General features: G+C 39.5%; 1 protein-coding gene and 1 long non-coding RNA gene across 5 annotated transcripts in view; one reads left to right on the plus strand and one right to left on the minus strand.

The window, feature by feature from the left end:
- The window catches only part of LOC125967743 (uncharacterized), a 136,460-nt gene that overhangs the window by 69,886 nt on the left and 45,584 nt on the right, over positions 1-20,990 (minus strand). The window lies entirely within an intron of this gene.
- LOC125967738 (protocadherin-9) overlaps positions 1-20,990 on the plus strand; it is a 102,921-nt gene that overhangs the window by 44,281 nt on the left and 37,650 nt on the right. The window lies entirely within an intron of this gene.

Genomic DNA, 20,990 nt, shown 5'->3' on the forward strand with positions numbered 1-20,990 from the left:
TCTCTGACAGTAACTCACAGCTTTACTTTCTGTGTAAAAAAGGGTTAGAGGGAGGAAAAAAACAGATAAAGCAAGTATAATGGAAGGATTTTTTTCCAAATTGCAAAGATTACAAGTATAATGGAAGGATTTGATTAGTTCGGGCAATATATTTTTGAAGTATCTCTGTATGCAAGTGAATAACCTATTTGATTGCCTCTCATTAATACGGCTTGAAAAGAAATACTTAAAACAGAATGGAGACAGTAGGAGCAATATGTTAGACTTTGGCTGCTGCATATGTATGAACATTTCAAAGGGTTACTATATACATAAATCCAGTCTGAGCGGAATGGGGGGGGGGGGGACCAATTGAAAAAGCTTTGTAATATTAGACATTGTTGTCCTCTGAATGTAAGTCCAACATTTCAAATGCAGTCACTGTGTCATTTCTTTCTAGTTTGAATTCCTAAAGACTCGGAAGGGACAAACAAAATACATTAGAAGCTTTGCAGCAGTTTTTTCGAGGCTTACTTGCCTTATCTTTATTCAAGGTGAAGCACTCTGGTGCAGCCTCCTCCCTTGCATTCCTTTTTTTTTTTGTGATTATGTGAATGGCTTTCATGGCTGAATGACTTTGTCTAAGACAGACAAGTTATTTCAAAGCTCTCAAAATACTCCACCATAGCTTGAAGGTATTTGCTATAGGACCACAAAAAAAGGTCATTTCACAGCAAAGGTGGCTACGTTATATATCATCCGAGGCCCATAAGTGATTAATAACTACATTGTGTAAGATAATGTAGTCCAACAAATCAATACTTGATCAAAATGCTAAACTGGATGCAAGCCAAAAGGTTGGAACCAAATGCAGGTAGGCAAGGGAGCATCAACTCAAAACAAACTTTCAAGTGTAAGAAGCTTGATTACAAATTACAGTGATCAAATGCAATTAGACAAAAAAACTGCCTCGACTTTGTGCTGGAGCAATTTATCCAATTATCCGAGTTAAATGTTTTCATTTTACTCCTCAGTCAAGAAACTAAATGACCTGCCACAGCTAGAATATTTTATATACTACTGTTTCCCCAATTACTGTACACTGAATTGAGCCACATAATCACTGCCTGGATTATGTTCTCGTAAACTGGATTTTTCAGATTGAATTTGATAGATTTATTGACTTGGCTGTCACCAAAACGGAGGTGGTCTGCGTTAAATCATTCCAATTTCCACCCGACGGATTTTCCATGAGTCACTAGGGCTCGATGGGCCAAGCATGACTTGCACGTGCGTGCTGTATTGAAGATTGTGGGAAATTGAGAATCCAATTTTGAAACGTCAGTTCAGGACAAACTAGCAGATGTTGTTCCAATGCGTGTCTTTTTGTGTTGAACATTTGGTTGCTTGTTTCCTCTATTGAGCTGCGACTGGAAATTACAGAATCAAAGGCAGGCAGGACCTTTGCTCAAAAAAAGGATAGGAAAGACTAAAATAGCAGCTAAAGTTGCCATTTTATTGGCAGCTTTCAAGACTTCCTTGCAACTCCTTGAAAGTGAATGTTTGATGCTTTCAGGCACCGTTGACCTTTTCCAAGACTGTCATCTTTACGTTATTTGGCACAAGTGCTGTCATTCACAATTTTACAGAACATGGCTGCTCCTCAGTGTGCATTAAGTTCCACCCAAATTTCAGTAGTATTAAAAAAAATATTAAGTTCAAGCATGACTTTTCTCTCCTACTCTTTTTTTGATGCTAATGTGTACCTCTGCCGTGCCACACTGCCCCCAAAAGGCTGAGGTAGGAACAGCAGGCATGCATTTTTTTATTTACCGTAATGTCTGGACTATAAGCCGCAACTGAATATGAACCGCGGGTGTTGTAATGTTTAATTTCCATATATAAGACAATATGGACAAATCATACAATATCATGAAAATCCATAGATAAGCCGCACTGGACTATAAGCCGCAGGGTTAAAAAAGTAGCGGCTTATAGTTCGGAAAACACGGAATTTTATTGGACTTGCTAATTTAATTGCTTGTTGTTCTTAGTGAATAAATATGAAATTTTAAATCAGTGAATAATCATGTTCTTTGATTGTGGTTTCAATTCCCATAAATGATTTTTTCTTCGACACTCGTACCTATATTGATCACTAGATTTATTTTAATGAGGCCCTTGTTATGAAGTTACCTTTTTTGTTTTCTCTTTAGATTGTCTTTTTATTGTCTTCTTTTTGTCTTTAAACATTTTGTAACTATAATCATAACAGCCAGTTCAGATCGTCTTCAAGGCAAAAACAATCTACTCCTTATCATTTTCTGTGTATCCGACTCGTGTTCTTAGCTCTATTGGAGTGTTTGTCTTCTCTTTATGTGCCAAAACTTTGTTTCCTTGTTTGTTTCTTAGTTCGTCTTCCTTGCTTCTCTCTGTGCACTTGCTCCATGCCTGATGGATGCAGCTCTAATAACCACAGAAGGATGCTCTCATCTTTTTTATCTTCCCGTTGACTTATATATACCTCTGGGAGCTGTAAGGGCTACCAAGTGAGGATCAAATGCAATAAAGTATTCTTCGAGAGTTTGTAGTTCCTACCATCTTCAGTGAGAGGGAACCGTGCGTAGGGAAAAAGGGTCGTGATAAATTGCTCTTGTATTCCTCACGAATCACTCAGGACTTTGAAGCTCGTCACAGTTTTGGATTACTCTTGTTTGCCTTCAAACCGCAATGCGCATGGATTACTGTACAGAGAAAACAACGATTTTAAATGACAGTGGCATCATCATGTAACGAGATACCCACTGTCGTTTGAACACTGGCTAGTTGAAAATAGCGGTCTCATGTGATCGCTTCTAAGTCTTCACTAGCTTTACTCAAAGTCATGTAAACATGTTCCACTGATACTTTCTTTTTCTATTCTGTTCTGGTAGCGCTCCTTGTCGTTACACGATGCAAGCTTTGCATCCAGTCCACTTTTTTTTATTGAAAAATATTTGACATTATGTGGAATATAGTGGAGAAACAATGTATACCAAAAGTGTTATAACCCCAATTTTGGCCTTCGTCCTCTGGCTCCCAATACATTTTAGAGTTCATTTTAAGATACTTGTATTAGTTTTCAAATCGCTAAATAGTCTCGCCTCCAGCTCTTCCACCCCTACGCAACTGCCGGAAGTGCCGAGGACTAAGCAGAGTCTGCTGTCGGTCCTTCCCACTGTAACGACTTCCACTTAAATCTCAAGGAAGCCTCCTCCGTCTAATTTAAAAACTCGTTTGAAGACCAATTTTATTCTTTGGCTTTCGACTGACTTTTGAATTGTTCTTCTATGGTATATTAGTCGATTGTGGTTATACTATTTTACAGTCTACTGTCTTTGTGATTGTCCCATTGTCATATGTAAAGGGTTTTGTTACAGTTTCAGCTGTTGTGAAATACGCTATTTAAATAAAGTTGCATTGTATTGTCTTGTATTGTATTTGTTTACCAGCAGCCTTTTCTTGGAGCCTAGTCAGAAGGCTTTAGGTTCTTGCGCTGTAATTCTTACATTTCAATGAATAATGGAAGAGACTTTCAGAGCGAAGGTGCATCATGCACTTCTGAAGCCCATGGTTCCCAATTAGGAGTGTGGATTGGTGCCAGAGCACATGTTTTTTTTTCCACTGTATTTGCTGGCACTTTTTAGACATACCCTCCTGAAGAATTAATGAGACTAGCAAACAAAGCAGTACTTGCCAGAGATATTTCATGCTGCCTTCACAACTTTGCCACTGCGCACCGAAAGATTGTCACATTGCATGCCGGTACGTAGCTGCTTCTCTAAATGGCTGAGGGAGCAGCATTCATTTATATATCGGTAACATCTTTCGAACCGCTGTGTTACGTGATCGTTCCGACTGCGTCTAATAGTTTGCCATCAACACAAAAACACTGATTGCTCTTTTACTGACTTTTCATTTGAAACTAAATCAACTTTTATCCCTGAGGAACCTACTTTACTTTAAAAGACGTCAAGGCACTGAAGTCTTTTTCATTTTTGCTTACTAACAATACCAGAGCTCTTTAGCGAGGTGGAAAATGGTGAGATCAGACGACGCTTTGGTGGAATAAAGCTTAGCTTGTATAAAATAGACACTCATCAAATAAGGTAGGCAAGTCTAATCGGGGGCCGATTGTCCAAATATCCCCAAATGTATTATTAATATTCAGCAGTCCTTCAGCACTATTGACCAGAGTAGAAAATACACATGAAAATAAACCTATTTGTTATTTCATCAGTAGATGGTAGCAAAGCTGTACCCACGGGTGATTTCGGAAACGCTCTACCTCGTAGAAAACACATTACTCTCTCAGTTGTGTTTGGCTTCAGAGTAAATTTCCGAATCCACCCCTTGCTGCGTGACCCATGCGTAAGCCTTTCCAGACCATTTTTAAAATAGAGGCTGTAGCGAAGAAAAGGAAACTTGGCAGACAGACTTCCAGTCAAAACAAGGTTACTCGGACTAACACTGCAAAAAATTAAATCACACATTTTCACCTGAACAAATCTTGACTCTTTTTGCAAAAACCACCCCAGGCCACCCCCTACGTCCGCCCCTGCTGTCTACCAAAGAAATGAGCCACATCTTTGGCTTTCCACCCACATTGTTGTTTGAGAATATAGACTCCCATATGAGCTATCCTCAAATGCATTATAACAAGACTTGAGAAACCGGAGAAGAAATTCATTTGAAATGTTCGTGTTTCCCCATGCCAAGACGTTACTTTGACTATATCCACACTGCATTATTTGACATTTGTTTTTCTGTTGTTTTTCTTTGCATATTGAATGATACCACCTGTCGTCGGTTCCAATCCAACAATGCTTCCATTAAAAGCATTTGTGTGTTCATTTTCCTGGTGGATATAAAATATTCAAACCGTCAAATTATTTTTCAGGGATTGAAGGAAATATACTGAAAAACAACACTGCTGCAGAAAAATAGTGAGTTTGTATCTTTTTTTCCCAATAATTTAAAAATAAGGAGTGACAATTTATCTGTGTGTGTGTGTTGCCGATAAAATTCTGCAAAACAAATATAACACAATGACACAATGCTGCATGTGCGGTTATTAAGTGGCCAGTGACTCTCAGACATGCACAGTCAAACGCTTCATAAAACCAATAAGACAATTAATATGCTATTTGAGGCAGGCTGTATAATTTCTCTCTCGATCTAATAACATAGGAAATCGTTGAGCACATTGTAAAACATCCTCATTGTTTATCGAAGACAGTCTTTAAAGCTATAATGGTTTCAATTACGCTGTTGATGGAAAAAAAGCAAGTCAATTCATGACTGCATTTTTTTTTTTATCACCCTATAAACAATAACAAACTTCAGATTCATGTGAATGCTATTCAGTGTCCTTGGGCATCCTCACTTTTTTTTTTTTTCCCGCCTCTCACATTTTTTGGCTGTGCTGTACTGGTTCGGCAATAACGGCGAGGCAACTAACGGAGCCGCTTTTGTAGGTCGGGCAAATTACACGACATGTCATGTTGGTGGCGTCGCAGGTAGCAGGGCCCATGGGAGATTTACTGGCTTTAATTACATTTCTCTTGCTGGCCGTTGAGGAGAAAGGAATTAAATGGGACTGTTTTCTTAATCAGCTCTCACTCTGTGTGTAACCACCCTGGCTTTCCAAATGAAAAAGTGCATCCATGCGTAAACGCTGTGCTGCATCCAGTCATGCTTATGCGGTAAACAATAGCGCCTGCTCGCGTGTGTGTGTGCGAGTGTGCTAGCGGATTCCAGTTCGGAAGATGGACTCCTCTGAGTGGGCTTTGATTCATATAAAGAACTGGCTGGAAATGTGTTGTTGTTGATTACTGTCCTTGGAAAGTGAACATATGCTGGCGGTGATGTTGCAGAAAAATATTTTTCGGAGGAGAAACATCAACTCGGTCTGGGCACTAAAACTGCATGAATATGCAGCGAGGGGAATATTTATCAAATGTAGGGCCTTCTTCAAATGATCAACCAATCTTATTTCAGACATTTAGTATGTTTAGTTTAGTGGGGTTGTGGTTAGTACTTCTGTTTTACAAGCGAGAGATTCTGGGATTGAAATTTGGCTTAGGGGTTCCTGTGCGGGGTTTGCATGTTCTTAGCGTGCTGGCGTAGTTTTTCCCCTGGTATTGCCGGCTTCCTCTTATCCTCCCAAAATATTCATGATAGGTTCATTGCCAATGTGAGAGTGAATTCATGTTTATGTAGATGTGCCCTGTAATTGACCCTCGCCAGAAATCAATTGGGATAAACTTAATAGGCACAAGCGGCATGGATGGATTGATAAGTGACGTTTTACTAGTCAGCAAACATTTTTTTTTAATCAAAGGCATGTACTGTATTATATTAGTTTATTTATTAATATTTATAAATTAAGACTTAGGTTCGGCAATTGGTGGGGTTCTTTTTTCCACTGAAACGAAAAATGAAAATGTCAAAGCTAACAACAAACATTTTTCAAAACCCCCAAAAAAGAAAAAAGTAGAATTTTTAAAATACATTTAGACACACAAATCTGATTAAAATTTTGTGGTTAACCACTGTAATTAAAATGACTTTTCCCCAAAATATTAGACTGCTCTAATCACTTAGTACCGTTTCCATTGCTCATTTTTCCGTGCCAGTCTTACTCAGCTTCAGCATTCCTTTTTCCTCAGGATGCACTCGGAGATGGCCGCGCTACAGCGGAGAATTTACTGCCCCATCAGATGCTTCTAATGTATAAAGTAGAGCATAATGGCTATTGAACAGAAGAGAGTTATGATGCAAGGTATTTATACCCTTGGCCCTTGAGTCCGATAACGTGATATTGAGATTGAGCTGGCCGCCAAGCACAGGGTGAGTCGAGGAATACTGGGCATTCCACACTCACACACACGGTCAAAAAAGGGAACAAGGCTCCTATAAATAAAAGAAGGCTCATGCGGTGTAAGATAAGACAGTCCAGAGGTAAAGTACCATATTAATCCTGATGTATTATGACATGGTAATGTCAGAGGTCATGAAAGATGTGAAGGATGAAGATGTGACCTTTAATCCAAGGCTGTAGTTGAGGTTAAATTTGATGAGGTTTGACCTTGTCCCCCCCCTGGAGAAGAAAAGGTGTGAAAGCCAATAAAAGTTAAAACTCATGTGGGATTAGGCCAAGGATGGACTCTGGTGTGCGTTTCTTTGTGTGTACTACGCAAGTATGTGTGCGTATTTGCTTGCAGTGGAGGTGTGTTTGTAAACAGCAGAGAAACCTGAGAGGCTTATGATCCTCTGTTTGGTGTTGACACTAAGAGAGCGGTGCCACAGTGGGGATCAATAGCTGAAAGTGCTGGCTGAGAGAAACACACACACAGACACACACACACATTTTACATATGGGGAGCAGTGGTATGATAAATGGTCGCAAAAGGCGATTCAGGTCACCACTACTGTTGCAGCAGTCGACTGCCAAAGCTCCTACGCTGTGCTGCGTCCGAGATGTGTATCTGAGGTAGCGCTATTACAAAACATGCACAAACACAAGCCGGGCTTTGACCTTGCTTATAAAATGAATAGTGTACGTGTCACCTGATGCGGAGCAAGATATCAGTCTTACCGCATGACACCAAGCCCGACTGTCATACCTGGATGGATGATTTTACTCTTGCAACTTCTGCTCAATTATTTTTGCACTAAAGTGTAGGGCAAAATAAAGCCAAGAAAAATGATCGGAAGGTCCCACGCAAACCTTGTAGCCACGTTTCAGTACAAAATAGGCAATTTGGACTGTGAGAAGTATTTTTTCTGAATGTATGGATGGTAGGTATGCCGTGATAAATACAATGAGTGAAAGACCCGACAAATCAAACCAAAGTGGTGAATATAAATGCTGCTCGTGTTATTATGATCGCACCAGCGTGTGCTTTTCCCATTATCACTGTGGATCATTTCATATGCACGCATGCTTGCCCCGTGTGGGTGTGCTGTGTAGTTTGAAATTGTAGTCAGGATCAACCAGGCGCTTCCCAATCCCTATCATCCAACACAGAGGAAGTCAGTCTCCAATAATTCTCCGTCGTTACCTTTTCCGGTTTAGATTGCCTTTCACGTGTTCTGGCTTGCATCGCAGTTTGCTTTATCCTTCCTTCCACTACATGACCTCCTGCTTTTTTCGTAAACCCCTGGCACTATTTAATCTGAGATGGTTGACCAAGTAGGACTGCTTTCAAATTTGCTCCTGGTATTTTCAAACACCAGCTTGCCACGATTTATGTATCTGTCCTCTCCGTCTTTCGAACAAAAGAGAACTGTTTTTCCAAAATTCTAAAAATGACATGTACAGAAGTGAAATACTCTGTCATGCAGATTTGTGTGTTGTGTTAAGAATGCAAATTAAACACAAACTAAACTAATGTCCATTTTCTTCCTGAATATCTACTTGAAGAACTCGATCAATATTTAGCTACTTTGCATAATCTGCTCAACTTGGGAGCATTTTCCTACTTTTAACTTCCACTTGTGTTCCGTCCAAACTCCTCCTCCCTCATCAAACTGGAAATGTGTTCCTGAGCAAAGAATTGAAGAGCTAGCTTGACCCCAGAGGCCGTTCATGAGATGTGTGCCACTCTGGAAACAACAAAACAACTTGAGCCTGTCAGCATCTTGACCCATGCGCGCATCTCAGTGTTGGCGGACATGATAACTCCTACGACTGTCACACTCGGTCAGATCCAACAATCTTACTTTTGCGTAATGATGAGTTGGAGTATGCGGCGTGTCCATCCCCCATCTATAAAAATAACTGTGTACAGCGTGCAATTGGCTAACTGAGATGATCGGAACGGCGCCATTAGCTGCCGTTCCTGACTCGCCAAGATTTCGGCAGCCGATTTGCTGAAAGATTTAAGACGATATCCTGCGTGTTGTCACGACCTGCTGCGAAGCCTGAAGAAGACAAGCCTATCTCGCCTCCCGTAAGCTCCCCCTTACACAGAAATCAATAACTTGTCTTCCTTCACAATGCCGACACAAGTTCAATTAAAAATCTATAACAACGTGGAAGAAGCGGAAACAAAAACACTGAAATCATTTTGGAGTACACGTGGCTGATCTTGCTCATCCACTCATAAATGTCTTATTTCTAAAAAGTGTTGAATGGCCAATGCAATATCACAGAAAGCAAGAAAATTCACTTTTTTTTTTTTTAAACGGAATGTCACCCGCAGAGTAGAATAGACTTTCCAAAACAAGACACAGTGGGGCGGTTTTAATTCAATTTTCCCGGTGTGGGTTTCAGAAGATGAATTGGTGCAGCAATGACAATGTCTTGCGGTAATATCGTATGTGGATGTTTTTATTTTTCTGCATGAGCACATATTGCTCCAATTTCAAGACACAATTAATCACATTTAGTCAAATGATCCTCATTTGAAATGATTTTCAAATATCTTTTTGCATTTTGTAATCACAATCTTTATCGCTACTTCTGCATTTTCTTCCATTCATCATGGTGAAGATCGTAATAAAGGATGGACATAAAGTCCATGAAGATCAATTACTAAATGAGAGTGTTGGCTATTTAAATAAAAAATGGACTATAGCTTTCGTGTAACCCATTCATGGCATGCCATGAAAATCCATCTTTATGAGACACTTGAAAATGTCTTTAGATCACGGAATAAGAGCCCGTTATAAATAATTGCCACCATTTTAACACATTTATTATTGGTGTGGAAATAACCTGTGTACAAATGAAGATGATGCAATGTAAAAATAATGAACTTGAGCGGCTAATGTGAGTGCTTCAGACAGGACACATTTTAAAAGTAAAAAAAAAATTAAAAATCCACAGCTGTGTGTCTCTTGATCTGTGAGTGGCACAGGCGAAGGGACTTGGTGCCAGTGCACAACTGCACCCCCCCTGCCGCCCCGGCACATACACACTCTCAAACTAGCACATGTCTCCCGGGGGCACACGGGAGATTGCTCGAAATTGACAATCGGCAGTGCTCATTACCGTACGTCCTGGATTTATTTTGGAGTTAATTTCCTAATGACTTGATTATATATTGGAAATTATTTGTTAAATGTTTCCCCACTCACAGTGGTTTGCACAAGTCATTAATTACTTGGATAGTCCCACGATAAGTAATGATCGGGTGCCCCCACTCCCCCTCCTGCTGATTTTTTTTGGCACACACACTTCTCAAATGTTAATTCATCACCAGATGCACCAAATGAATTTAATCTGACAAGCTCCACCTCACTAAAAGTAGATCCATACTGACATGGTGTCATTTTCGAGTCGTCACAGCAAGATGAACTGCATGCTGTACTCTATATTTATTTTCATGAATGATTGTTTCTGTTTTGTGTTTAGTTTCCCAACTCTCCAAGAAGGACGGTTTGTGTAATTTAGCGTAATTTAAAACCCTTTATCCACTGTGGTGAATACAAATGAACCACAGCGAAGCTGCATTGTACATAACTCTAAAAAGTAATTGTGCTTCTTGGTCATAAATAAACTTCTTGGCTGCTCCACCAATCTTATAAATGTTATAAACCATTGGAATCTGCGCTGGTCGTCATTTCACAATTAGAATAATCATTTTGAAAATGATCATCATCCGTATTAATTATTATCCGGTACAGTTTGTTAGCTCATGTTGAATGACTACAAAGTCCCATTGTCATTTCTTTTCAATTCTTTAGATGTGTTTTATCTGTTTTCAGCAGCCCAACTAACTGTCTAACTGACTTTGCAGAGCTATTAGAAGGCTTTTAGATTGATACGGAATTGCCAGGCTTCTGCTGTAAGTGCATTTCAGAGTTTCCTTTGGGAAAACACAGATGGACTGTTTACCATGCTCGTGTCATTGCGTGTTTCCTCATTTCATGTTAACGTTTCAAACCTCTCAGTTGGACATCTCTTCCCCCTTTTGCTTTTTTCATTATTTACCAATGCTTCACCTCAGACATACGGCATGTGACATTTCATGGCAGTGACTAAAGAAAGGCGGCCGAGCCTTGCATAAGACGTTGACGGTTTTCTAAAAGCTTTTATTTGCTACCAGAATTTTGACAGTTTGCGTGGGCGGCTTGTGGTATATTTAGATACACCAATCAAATACATCTCCTGAATTGAGGAAAAATCGACTTCTTTTTTATTACTCATTTCTTTTTTGTGTCTTAAAAAGTCAGTTTGTAATGCAGTTTAAGGATTATACTTGAAATATCGTAACATCTTTGAAATATATCAGTCTACTTAATTTACTGTATTATTATTTTTATTTTATCATGGCTTTTAATATTGTTTTTGTTAGATTTTAGTTTAGACTTTTCAACTCTTTGTCTGCAGCAATGATTGTTTTGCTATCTATAATTAAAGTCACATCTGTTCCATGTGTCATGTATGTATTTTGTTTTAAATCAGTCCTCATTAAGGCTCGCAAGAAAATGAAAAGTGCAAATGATTGTTTTATTAAGAAGCCCTGGATAGTGTTTTGGTTCCACGCAGTGTCGTCTTGTGAGCTTTTGCCGCTGGGCATGTGCTGCCAAGTATATATATATTTTTTAATTCTTTTTTTTTTTTCTGCAGTAGACGCTATGCTTTGCAGTAGTTGGGTTCATACGGCCATGAAAATGCAGTTCATTGCTGGTACACAAAATAGAGCTTGGCAAAGTGCATTTTTGGATCGTAAGAGACGCCGGCCGTCCAGTGGGGTTGGCCAGCTCCATAGGAGGCTTGTCTTGGCGTTCTCTCCAACACGGCAGGGACCCTGCTGTGACTCACTTCAATTTTATTTATAGAGCACTTTCAAAAACAAGCACAGCTGTATCAAGGTGCTGTACGTGACACTGAAAATAAAACCTTGATAAGCAAAATAATATCGATTTTTTTTTTTTAAATTGAAGGTCTTTGTATTTGTGACTGGCAATTTGTCTGTTGCGCCAAGCTATTTAAATCTGCATAGAGATGGGTTAGACCGAGTCTAGGTAATTTTATAGACACTTCCAAACCAACACATTTAACAAAAAGGAAAGTTTGACAGTTGTGGGCATGAAAACAGTGGACTCCATTTGCCACCAAATCAAAGTGGTTCCTCTAAGTCATTCTTAAGGCTTTTAGCAGAACGGATGCCAGTAAAACAACTAAATTGTTTTGAGACACCCTGCTGTAATTTCTGAGATACACAACTCAAATAGCTAGAGATGGTCTGTGTGACCATTGATGGGAATTGGCACGATAGACTGTGCTCCAGCAAAAAAAAAAAAAAAATCTGTATTTTACGAGGCTCCCCGTGCACCTGAGTCGCTCGCTGAGCAGACCCCTTTATCAGAGCCAAGCAGCAGAATGGAAGAGCACATCTTGGGCTGATAGCGGGGCTGCTGCTTCTGACTAATCCTGCTCCCTGCTTGCGAAATAAAGAAATAAATAAACAAGGACTTGAGAAAGAAAGGAGGTTGGGGAGGAAAAAAAAAACGTGTATAGAGAAGCAGTTCAAAGGCTTTCAGTCATATAGAGGAAATCGCTAGTTCTGATCCAAAAGATAAAGCTGGAGCGGGCAGAGTGTATTTGCCAGGAAATGCTGACAGACTTGTGTGTGTGTGTGTTCCACTTTTAACTGTGAGCAATGCATTTAAAAAAAAACACCCTATTGATTTTCCTAAATCAAGTTTTCAGGATGACCCTGCAAGTATATTAAATTTGAGAAGGCTTGATAAGTTCATGTGCTTTCAATTGTAATGGCTCATACATGACTACCCGCCGTGGCTTTACAAGGTGCCTGGGTTCGAATAGTCTAATAGCATTTGACACTTAAGACATACATTAGTGTGAGTGATGTAGGGGAAGCCTTTGCGATGTTCTGAATTCGATCATCTTCCTCTGTTTTCGCTTGTGAAGCCTTCCGACGGCAGATATCGAATATTGCGGACTTCTCTTTCTCAATTCGGTCTTTGCTGCACATCAAATCACAGCTTGTGTTTAAATAAATAAGAAATAAGTTATTTTTTTATCATGCGTGTATATATTTTATTTTCAGGGCACTAGTGCCGTAAAATGGCCCAACATAATATTAATCACAAAAATAAAAGGAAGAGAGCTTTGATAATCTCCAATCAATATTCAAAACCCTTCACAATAGCTTGAAGCAAAGCACTGTGATTTTTTTTTTTGTGCCATCGGGCAACAGACAATCACAGTGATGTCACGGGCTCTTAGGGAAGTAGTTGAATTCTTTGTAGCATTTTTTTTTTGCCAGTTATGCGTGTTTTCAATACAGACTAGATGATGTAGCAATCTAGAGACCTGTAAGTACAGCCCCCCTGTGCCTGTGCGGGGCTGCACGGAATATGGCTGATGTTCTGCCCAGAGGCTGAACGTGGCAATAAAAGCCTTTCGGGCTGACAGCTTGTCAGTACGTGTTCACTTACTGACTTGCAGAAATTGCATATCATTCTGTATTTAATAGACTCCTCCACAAAACAGCATGCATGGACATCTTCTCCAACCTGACTAAACAACTTTGGACAAAAACTGTCGGCGTGACTATATTTTCCTACCACCGACACCAAAGCTCCTGTCCAAATATTCTGGTAGATTGGGGTGACCGTGGACCCCCTGGCCACCACGTAGCTACGCCACTGTTAATTAGAAAAGTCTTGCTTTGATTTTTTATTGCATTGTATTATTAAAGATGGATGGCAAGCATTAGAAATCATTTTGACACTATATTGACGTTATACATTTGCACCTACTAAAGCGCTGAGATTGTCTGACAATAGTCATTTTTGCTAACATGAAAAAACAACAACTGCTTTGGAATTGTCGTGCTGAATTTAGAACCAGTGCTGCATTCTTTCTGTGTAGATTGAAATAAAGGTCTCACATCCATCTTTTGGTCTTCAGTGAAATACATTGTACATGCACCAATTTCTCCTTGCATCCACTTTCTTTGAAATGATGACAGCTACATCACAGTGAGTCAAAAAAAAATTGTGAAGCCAATACTTGGCAAGGCAGCTATTTTTTTTTTTTTTTTTCAAAGAGCAGTGGAAATTGGCGATCCTACAGACATCACAGAATTCATTTTATTTCCCTGGCTGCTGCTTCTACCTTTGTTGTTATTCTCTGAAGGCTATGTGCATCCTCAAGACCCCCTCCCCCCCAATATCAAAATAGCCATTCAGGGATTACTTGCTACTTTAGAGTGTTTATTTCTTACCACGGTAAACACAGTTCAAAATAAACGTGAGGGGGGAAAATTTTGCCATGACAAATCTGACAGGTATTTGTCAAAATCATAACCCATCTAATTAAAACAGAATGTGTGCAATTAGTTAAGAGCAGATTCTGAGCAATATTTTTCAAAATACTTGTACTAAAGCAAGTAAAAATACACAAATGGCAAAGCATGAACGTTAATTTTCAAAAGCAGCTTAATGCAGAGTTTACCAACGATTCAGTGGTCACACACATTACTGATGTTTCCTGGAAGCCTGTGTGGCAAAAAACTCCACCCAAAACCAGCAAAACCACTGACTTCCCAGACACATTAAAACTCTCCTTCCAATTGATCTTATTACTCTCGCATGTACTTATAAACGTAGTGATTTTTTTATTTACTTGTTTTTATCTCAGCCAGTTTGCCATCATCCCAAATGCTTAGCAGGACACTCGCAAGGGTAAGGCAAGGGTTCTCAGAGGTGAGCACTGCTCTAGCATTGCCCATTTATCACCGACCGCCTCAGCGAGGATAGACGAGACACGCTGTGAATGCAGAGCAGTATTATGGGATGCCAGTCTCTTGATCTTGCCGGTGATAAACATTACACCGGAGGCCAAGTGTGTCTTCCACTGTTATTTAAAGGACTCTAAATCGGAAAATACCCTCCCTGGGGCCTTACTAAGCTTATTTGTAAATATTATGTATGCAAACGTGTTTTTCAGGAGCTTGATGAACGGACATATATTGTTTATGAAAACAAACATATGAAATGTAATGAGATATATTATTATGAAGCCTTGATTGCTTCGTTTTGATTGACAGCGTTGTTTGTTTATGCGGGTTGTTTACCGCCGCTGTGCACGTCACTTAAATCTTTTTTTTTCGATCGGATCTCGGAGTGAATCTCGACGGATTCCGCAGCTGTTAAATATGTGTAAGACAAAATTGTAAGGCAAGATGAATCATACATCATTATGCATGAGATAGTAGATGGGTCCGCATCTTTCACCATGTTAGCCAGCGAGTTGCAGAGTGCAGCAAAGTCTAAAAGAGGCTGCCATCATAAGTCTTAATGCTGCCAGAAAAGGTTGTGCACAATGTTCACCGATGCTGCACTAAAATACTGATTGCAAGGTAAAGCATGATACAAGCCGCCACTTAAACTGAGCAAAGGGAACTCTGGACTTGGTTCAGTTCCTCGAGATCCCCGGAAACACATTTGGAATTTAATGTGGAAAAGATCATTTTTTTTAATAAACTGGAATCTGATGTCTCCTAAGAGCTACGGTAATTAAAAATATCTTTAGAGATGACAATACTTATCTGCTAAATATGTTCGGAGCAGATTCATGTATAAATAGAAGCCTTAATGTCAGCATTTTATTTATTATTTAATGCAGATGATTATTGTATTATGGAGTGTGAGTGGTCAGAACTTCTAAGTGTATTTTTTTTTTCTTTTAACGTCAACAACAACAAACGCGGTTGCCGCTTTTATTCATCAAGTCGGAATAACTTGGATGGGAATAAATCATCGGGCTAATTTACTCTATGAATTCTCAGCAGCATCTTTTGAAAGTGGGGGTTGGTTATTTCTTTATCCTCTCTGAGGAAGTCACTACTTCCATCCCACTTTTATTTCCACTGCTTTCAGGGCTTCTAATGGGTGGAAAAAAAACAGGTGTTTTTCAGAAAAAAAAAAAAAAAAACCTTCAACAAGGCTTGTGAAGACCAGTGTCAGAAAAATGTCCCATTTTTCTTCACTTGCTAACCAATAAAATGAAACCATTTCCTTCCATCAGAGACATCAGATCCACAGCAAGGACCTTAATCACAGCGCCGGCTTCCTTGAGATTGTCGTGTCGTGCCGGCACTTCTCTCGACAACCCTGCTTCATTTTTGTTCACTTTCCCGGTCATTATATTTTAAGCTTTTAGTGCCGCTGAGCTCATTTGGTTTCCACTTAGCAGCTTCCATCCTCCTGTCCACACGCTTTAGTAATGAGCTTTTCTTACACACACAAAGGCTGAACTTGACATGTACTCTACCTTGCGCTGTCAGTGGTTGTTGGCAGGCTGACAGAAAGCCAAGAAAGACAAAAGCTTGGCCCCTCTCTGGCTACTTAGTTCATACGATAAAATAAATATACTTTCTGAAAACCAACCTCTTTTTATTAAATTCAAAAGGTATGATGACTGACAAGCTGTTCAACACCAGATTGATGAATTCTAAGGAATACATTGTTATATTATATTATATTATATTATATGTCATCCTTTATTTTTGCCCTAAAAGTTCTCCCTCATTTTCAGAATATAAGACACACTTAAAATCCTTTTTTGGACAGTGCACCTTATATTTAGCCAAAAATGTTACCATTGTAAGAGAGCTTCTCTTTACACAAAAACATCTATCAAATCTATCAAACTATTATGAAGATCAAACATTTTTGAGCATGGGCATTAGCATATTGCATGATTACAAAGGCAGCTTTGGAAAGGCGATTTTTCAGCCGTATAGTATACAAGTCTGTTATTCTCGGGAAAATACATTATGAGATTATAATGGAATGCTAAAAATAGGGCGGGCGGATGATATTGCAAATGCTTAAGCTTGTAAAAGCAGGATGCAAGTACATGACGTGTTGAGTGAAACGATTAAAAGGGCAAATGAAAAAAATTGCAAGCCAGATGACCCTAGAAAATCTGCGTGACCCGGATACCTGAGCCTGTTTTTCTAAAAAAATCCTGAATTCCTCATATATTCAATCCACATAAATACATCACAGCACACCACGCTTGGGGGAGGCGACACTCCCACAGAGGGAGTGAGTAGTGGCATAGAATTACCATGAATAATTAAAAGACTGGTGTGAGCATTCTGGTAGCTCTTTGATTGACTCTGAAAGCCCCGGGAAGAAATTGGCAGATGAGAGCAAAACTGCAAAATAGCCAGCTCTTTGCTCTCAGTTCCTTGCCCAAGATTTGCTGGGCTAAAACCTTGAATCAGCAGTGTGTTACAATGCCCTTTTTTGTGTCCGCCTGCCCCAAAGTGAGATTCAAATATGAAAGGCAAGAGGGGGAGAAAAGGAAAAAGCTAAGCTAGCACTTCTGGAATGTGAGATGACTTGGGTTTTCAAACGACTGTATTTGGTGACATTGTGAGTTTTTAATGTATCGGTGTCAAACTCAAGGCTCGGGGGCCAGATACGGCCCGCCGCATCATGTTATGTAGCGTCATTGTCTTCACTTTAAAAATAAATTGAGATATTGCTTGCAATTCTATTAAACCATTTGTCTTTTGATTTCAAAACTCTTTATTCATCAATTTTTTGTAGCCTATCTAGAAGACATTGACAACCATAACGACCTCCCGAGGGAAACCATGATTACGATGCAGCCCGCAACAAAAAAGTTTGACACCCCTGTTTTAATGCAATCATTTCTTGCACAACTCATAGTCCTAGTCATGGGAGCTTAAGATCAGGGGATGCTTTGAGAATAATTGTAAATTTTTGTCTATGTGAAGCCCTTTGAGACTGATTGTGATTTAGGGCTATATAAATAAATAAATAAATAAATAAATAAATAAATAAATAAATAAATAAATAAATAAATAAATAAAATAAACTTATCACCAATTGGTATTCAACCGCATTGAGAAGGAATCCAACTGAACTCATTTCTTTGACCCATTGGGTGACAGAGAAAAATGCTGAGAGCACGGGAAGGGGGAGGTCAATGGGGAGTGGGGCTTGGCAACAGCCCCTCACCTTCCCAGTGTGACCGGATGCGGGCGGCATCCCATTACTCATCCATATCAATTTGCCAAGCCGCCGTCGGTGACCTTACATATGTGACACGAAGGCCAATGAGTGACGTGAAACTCGCCGGTGACTTATTTATGTCGACAGACCGTAAGCTACAACTTGCCACAGTCGGCGGCGTCAATTTTAGTGGAAATCGCATTAATTTCTTCATCTCATCCAATTTTTAAAGTTAAGTACAACTGTGATTTACTTGAGTTTATTTCACACACTTGTCCATCAAGACAAAGGCTTTGTTGTTTGTAAATCACCACCAAAGACATGTCAAGTAGCTTTCCTACCTTACTGCCTGACCTAAATTTGCCGTTTGATGCCCCTTTGTGCACTCGGAGGAAAACAGACTTTCCAAGACGATTGACGGCTAAAAGACATTGCACTGCTGTAAATGGAGAACCATTAAAAATGATTGACACTCATCACAGCGGTCTATTATATACGATTTTTTTTTTAACATAATATCTTACAAGCATTTAGTTTCCAGGAATCAGTCCAATGCATTGTAGAGGCGGATTATAGCTCAAGATTATTAATGGAATAAATGAATATGAATGGGAATAATGAATTAGTTAAAAGCTTATTTGCAGAACCGGTCAAGTGTGTGCCTTGTGTTTTATATTACAACAAAAAATACAATTATATTCATTTTTTTTCAGGGAATATTCAGTATGGAGGAGACAGACGCATGAGTTTGATGTTAAATGTTTTAAAATGATTCATTTTGGTTTAATTTATTTAAAAATGGAATTTGAATAGGAACACTGCAGATGTTAGACTGCAGAAAAACTCTACAGATGGATGGATGGATGAAGAAGAATAGACAGCTACATAGATAAGTTATTTATAGCAATGCCTACATGCTACCTGTGTGCCTTTAAGGAGCAACGTGACATTATTACACGTGACAGACCTGTGCTAGCTTCTACAAAGCTTCTACTTATCAAAATTCTTCATGTCATGCCGCCTTTTCTCTACAATGACACAATAAAATGAGTATGACTGTTTGGTTCTGAGACCATTGTCATACTGAGAATTGCCATCACAAGATTTTATTGTCTGCTGCTCTGTCGTGGGGCGTAATCGTGACACTCAAAAGTTTACTCTCGAGCACTAAGGGCAAATAAATCCTATCAATTTGCCCTCTTTAAGCAGGGTCAACATATTTAACGTCAATCCAAGTTATAGCCAGATCTTGTCCAGATTGTGCATTTGCTCTCATTGTTTTATTTGTTTCTAATCCCATTTGGATAAATTTATACAATGCCTGTCAAATCTCAGCAGAGCAGTTTAAAGTTTACAGTACCGCGTTTATTATGTAGGATCTCGTTATCCTTCCTTCTCTTCCATTACGAGATTGCATCTGGAAATGGCATTTATCTGCCGCAAGATCAACCTGTGCATTTTATTTCTTTTCGTAATAGTTTTCCTAATCTCTAACAACAAGATACAGAGTATACCCTTAATCTCTTTTTGGGAGATCAGAATCAGTACGATAAAATTAAATAAATTAAACAGTCATGATGGCATCAGCAATAATTGTGTACTGGAATGTATGAGTAGACAAAATGAAAAAAATAAAAATATAGATGAATATAAATATTCAATAAATAAATAATCTGTGAAAGGCATTCTCATCTTTTTGGCGGCTGGTAATAACCCAAACATGGCTTTTAAATGGAAACTGTTTTTCTCGCCTTTCTGTCGCCATTCGATTTTAAAACCCATGTCCCGATTGTTCTCTGTTACATTGTTAAACAGACTGACAGAATGATTGAACAACAAAAGGTAGCGCGACTGATAAAATGGAGGTGTGAAAAGCCCCCATAAATCACTGTCAATCACACGTACTCCTTGCGCCAGTCGTCAGTCGGCGCCATGCAACAAGCATGAATGCAGTAGATGACCCGCCATTTTCTGCTCCTTTTTTTAATATTACCCATGACCACCAAAAAGCCTCTGGCAAAATATACCTTGAAAGTAGCTCGGGAGCGACCGGCAAATGTGTGTGCGGTAGACGGAAAGGAGGACAGGGCGATGGCAAAACCAAGGCGACGAGCGAGGCGAGGAAAGCAAGGTGGCGAGGCGGGGAAAGTAATGCTTCTGTTTATGGATCGGGGCTATTTTGTACATCAAAGTACACAAAAAAGGAGAAAGGAGAGGAAGGAGGGGACCCCGCTGCAGGCCATTTGATTGTCGTTGTTTCTCGGAGGTCATATGGGAGCGCGCATTCTAATTCTTTTTTATTTCTTGTCCTTCCTCTGTTCTCCATTTCTCCGCAGTCAAATCAAGCGCTCGTGCCGAAAATGTTGTTGACATGAGCCCGTAACATGCACACTGAGCTTCTCTTTGTTGTTTCCATGGATGAAAAACGGAAAGATTGCTCCCTGTCCTGCCTCCCTCCTTGTCTTTTAAAACGCTACGCACGACCCAGCCATCTAAGCCTTTCATAATCATTTCAAAGTAGTCAGTCTTAATCGCGTCATCCCTCCCCTTAATCTCATCATACCTGTTCTTTTAATCTCCTCAGAGAAATGGTCTGTCGAGATATATGTATACGGAGGTTTGAATCAAAGTAATTGGAATAGATATTGTATGAGATCCAAATCTATATGTTTTGTTTTAGGTCAAACGTTTGTTTTCTGTATTGTGCGCTAATTTGTGTCTGTAGCCTTTGAGCCATGACACCTATGACCCCGTTTGGGGTCAACGTCTTCTGTATAGGCTATACAACAAAGTGATGACTCGTAAAAATGGGTCAAATAGTTTAAAAAGATGAATGGCGATAAAAAATGCTCGCTGTTTTTAAAAGATAAAGACAATTTGGAAGTTGATGCAAAATTTGTCTGTGCGGGCCACATAAAATGACGTGGCGGGCCGTATCTGGCCCCCGGGCCTTGAGTTTGACACCTATGACAGAAATATTTCTATTTTGATTC

The sequence above is a fragment of the Syngnathus scovelli genome, chromosome 4, assembly GCF_024217435.2.
Source record: "Syngnathus scovelli strain Florida chromosome 4, RoL_Ssco_1.2, whole genome shotgun sequence".
NCBI lineage: Eukaryota > Metazoa > Chordata > Actinopteri > Syngnathiformes > Syngnathidae > Syngnathus > Syngnathus scovelli.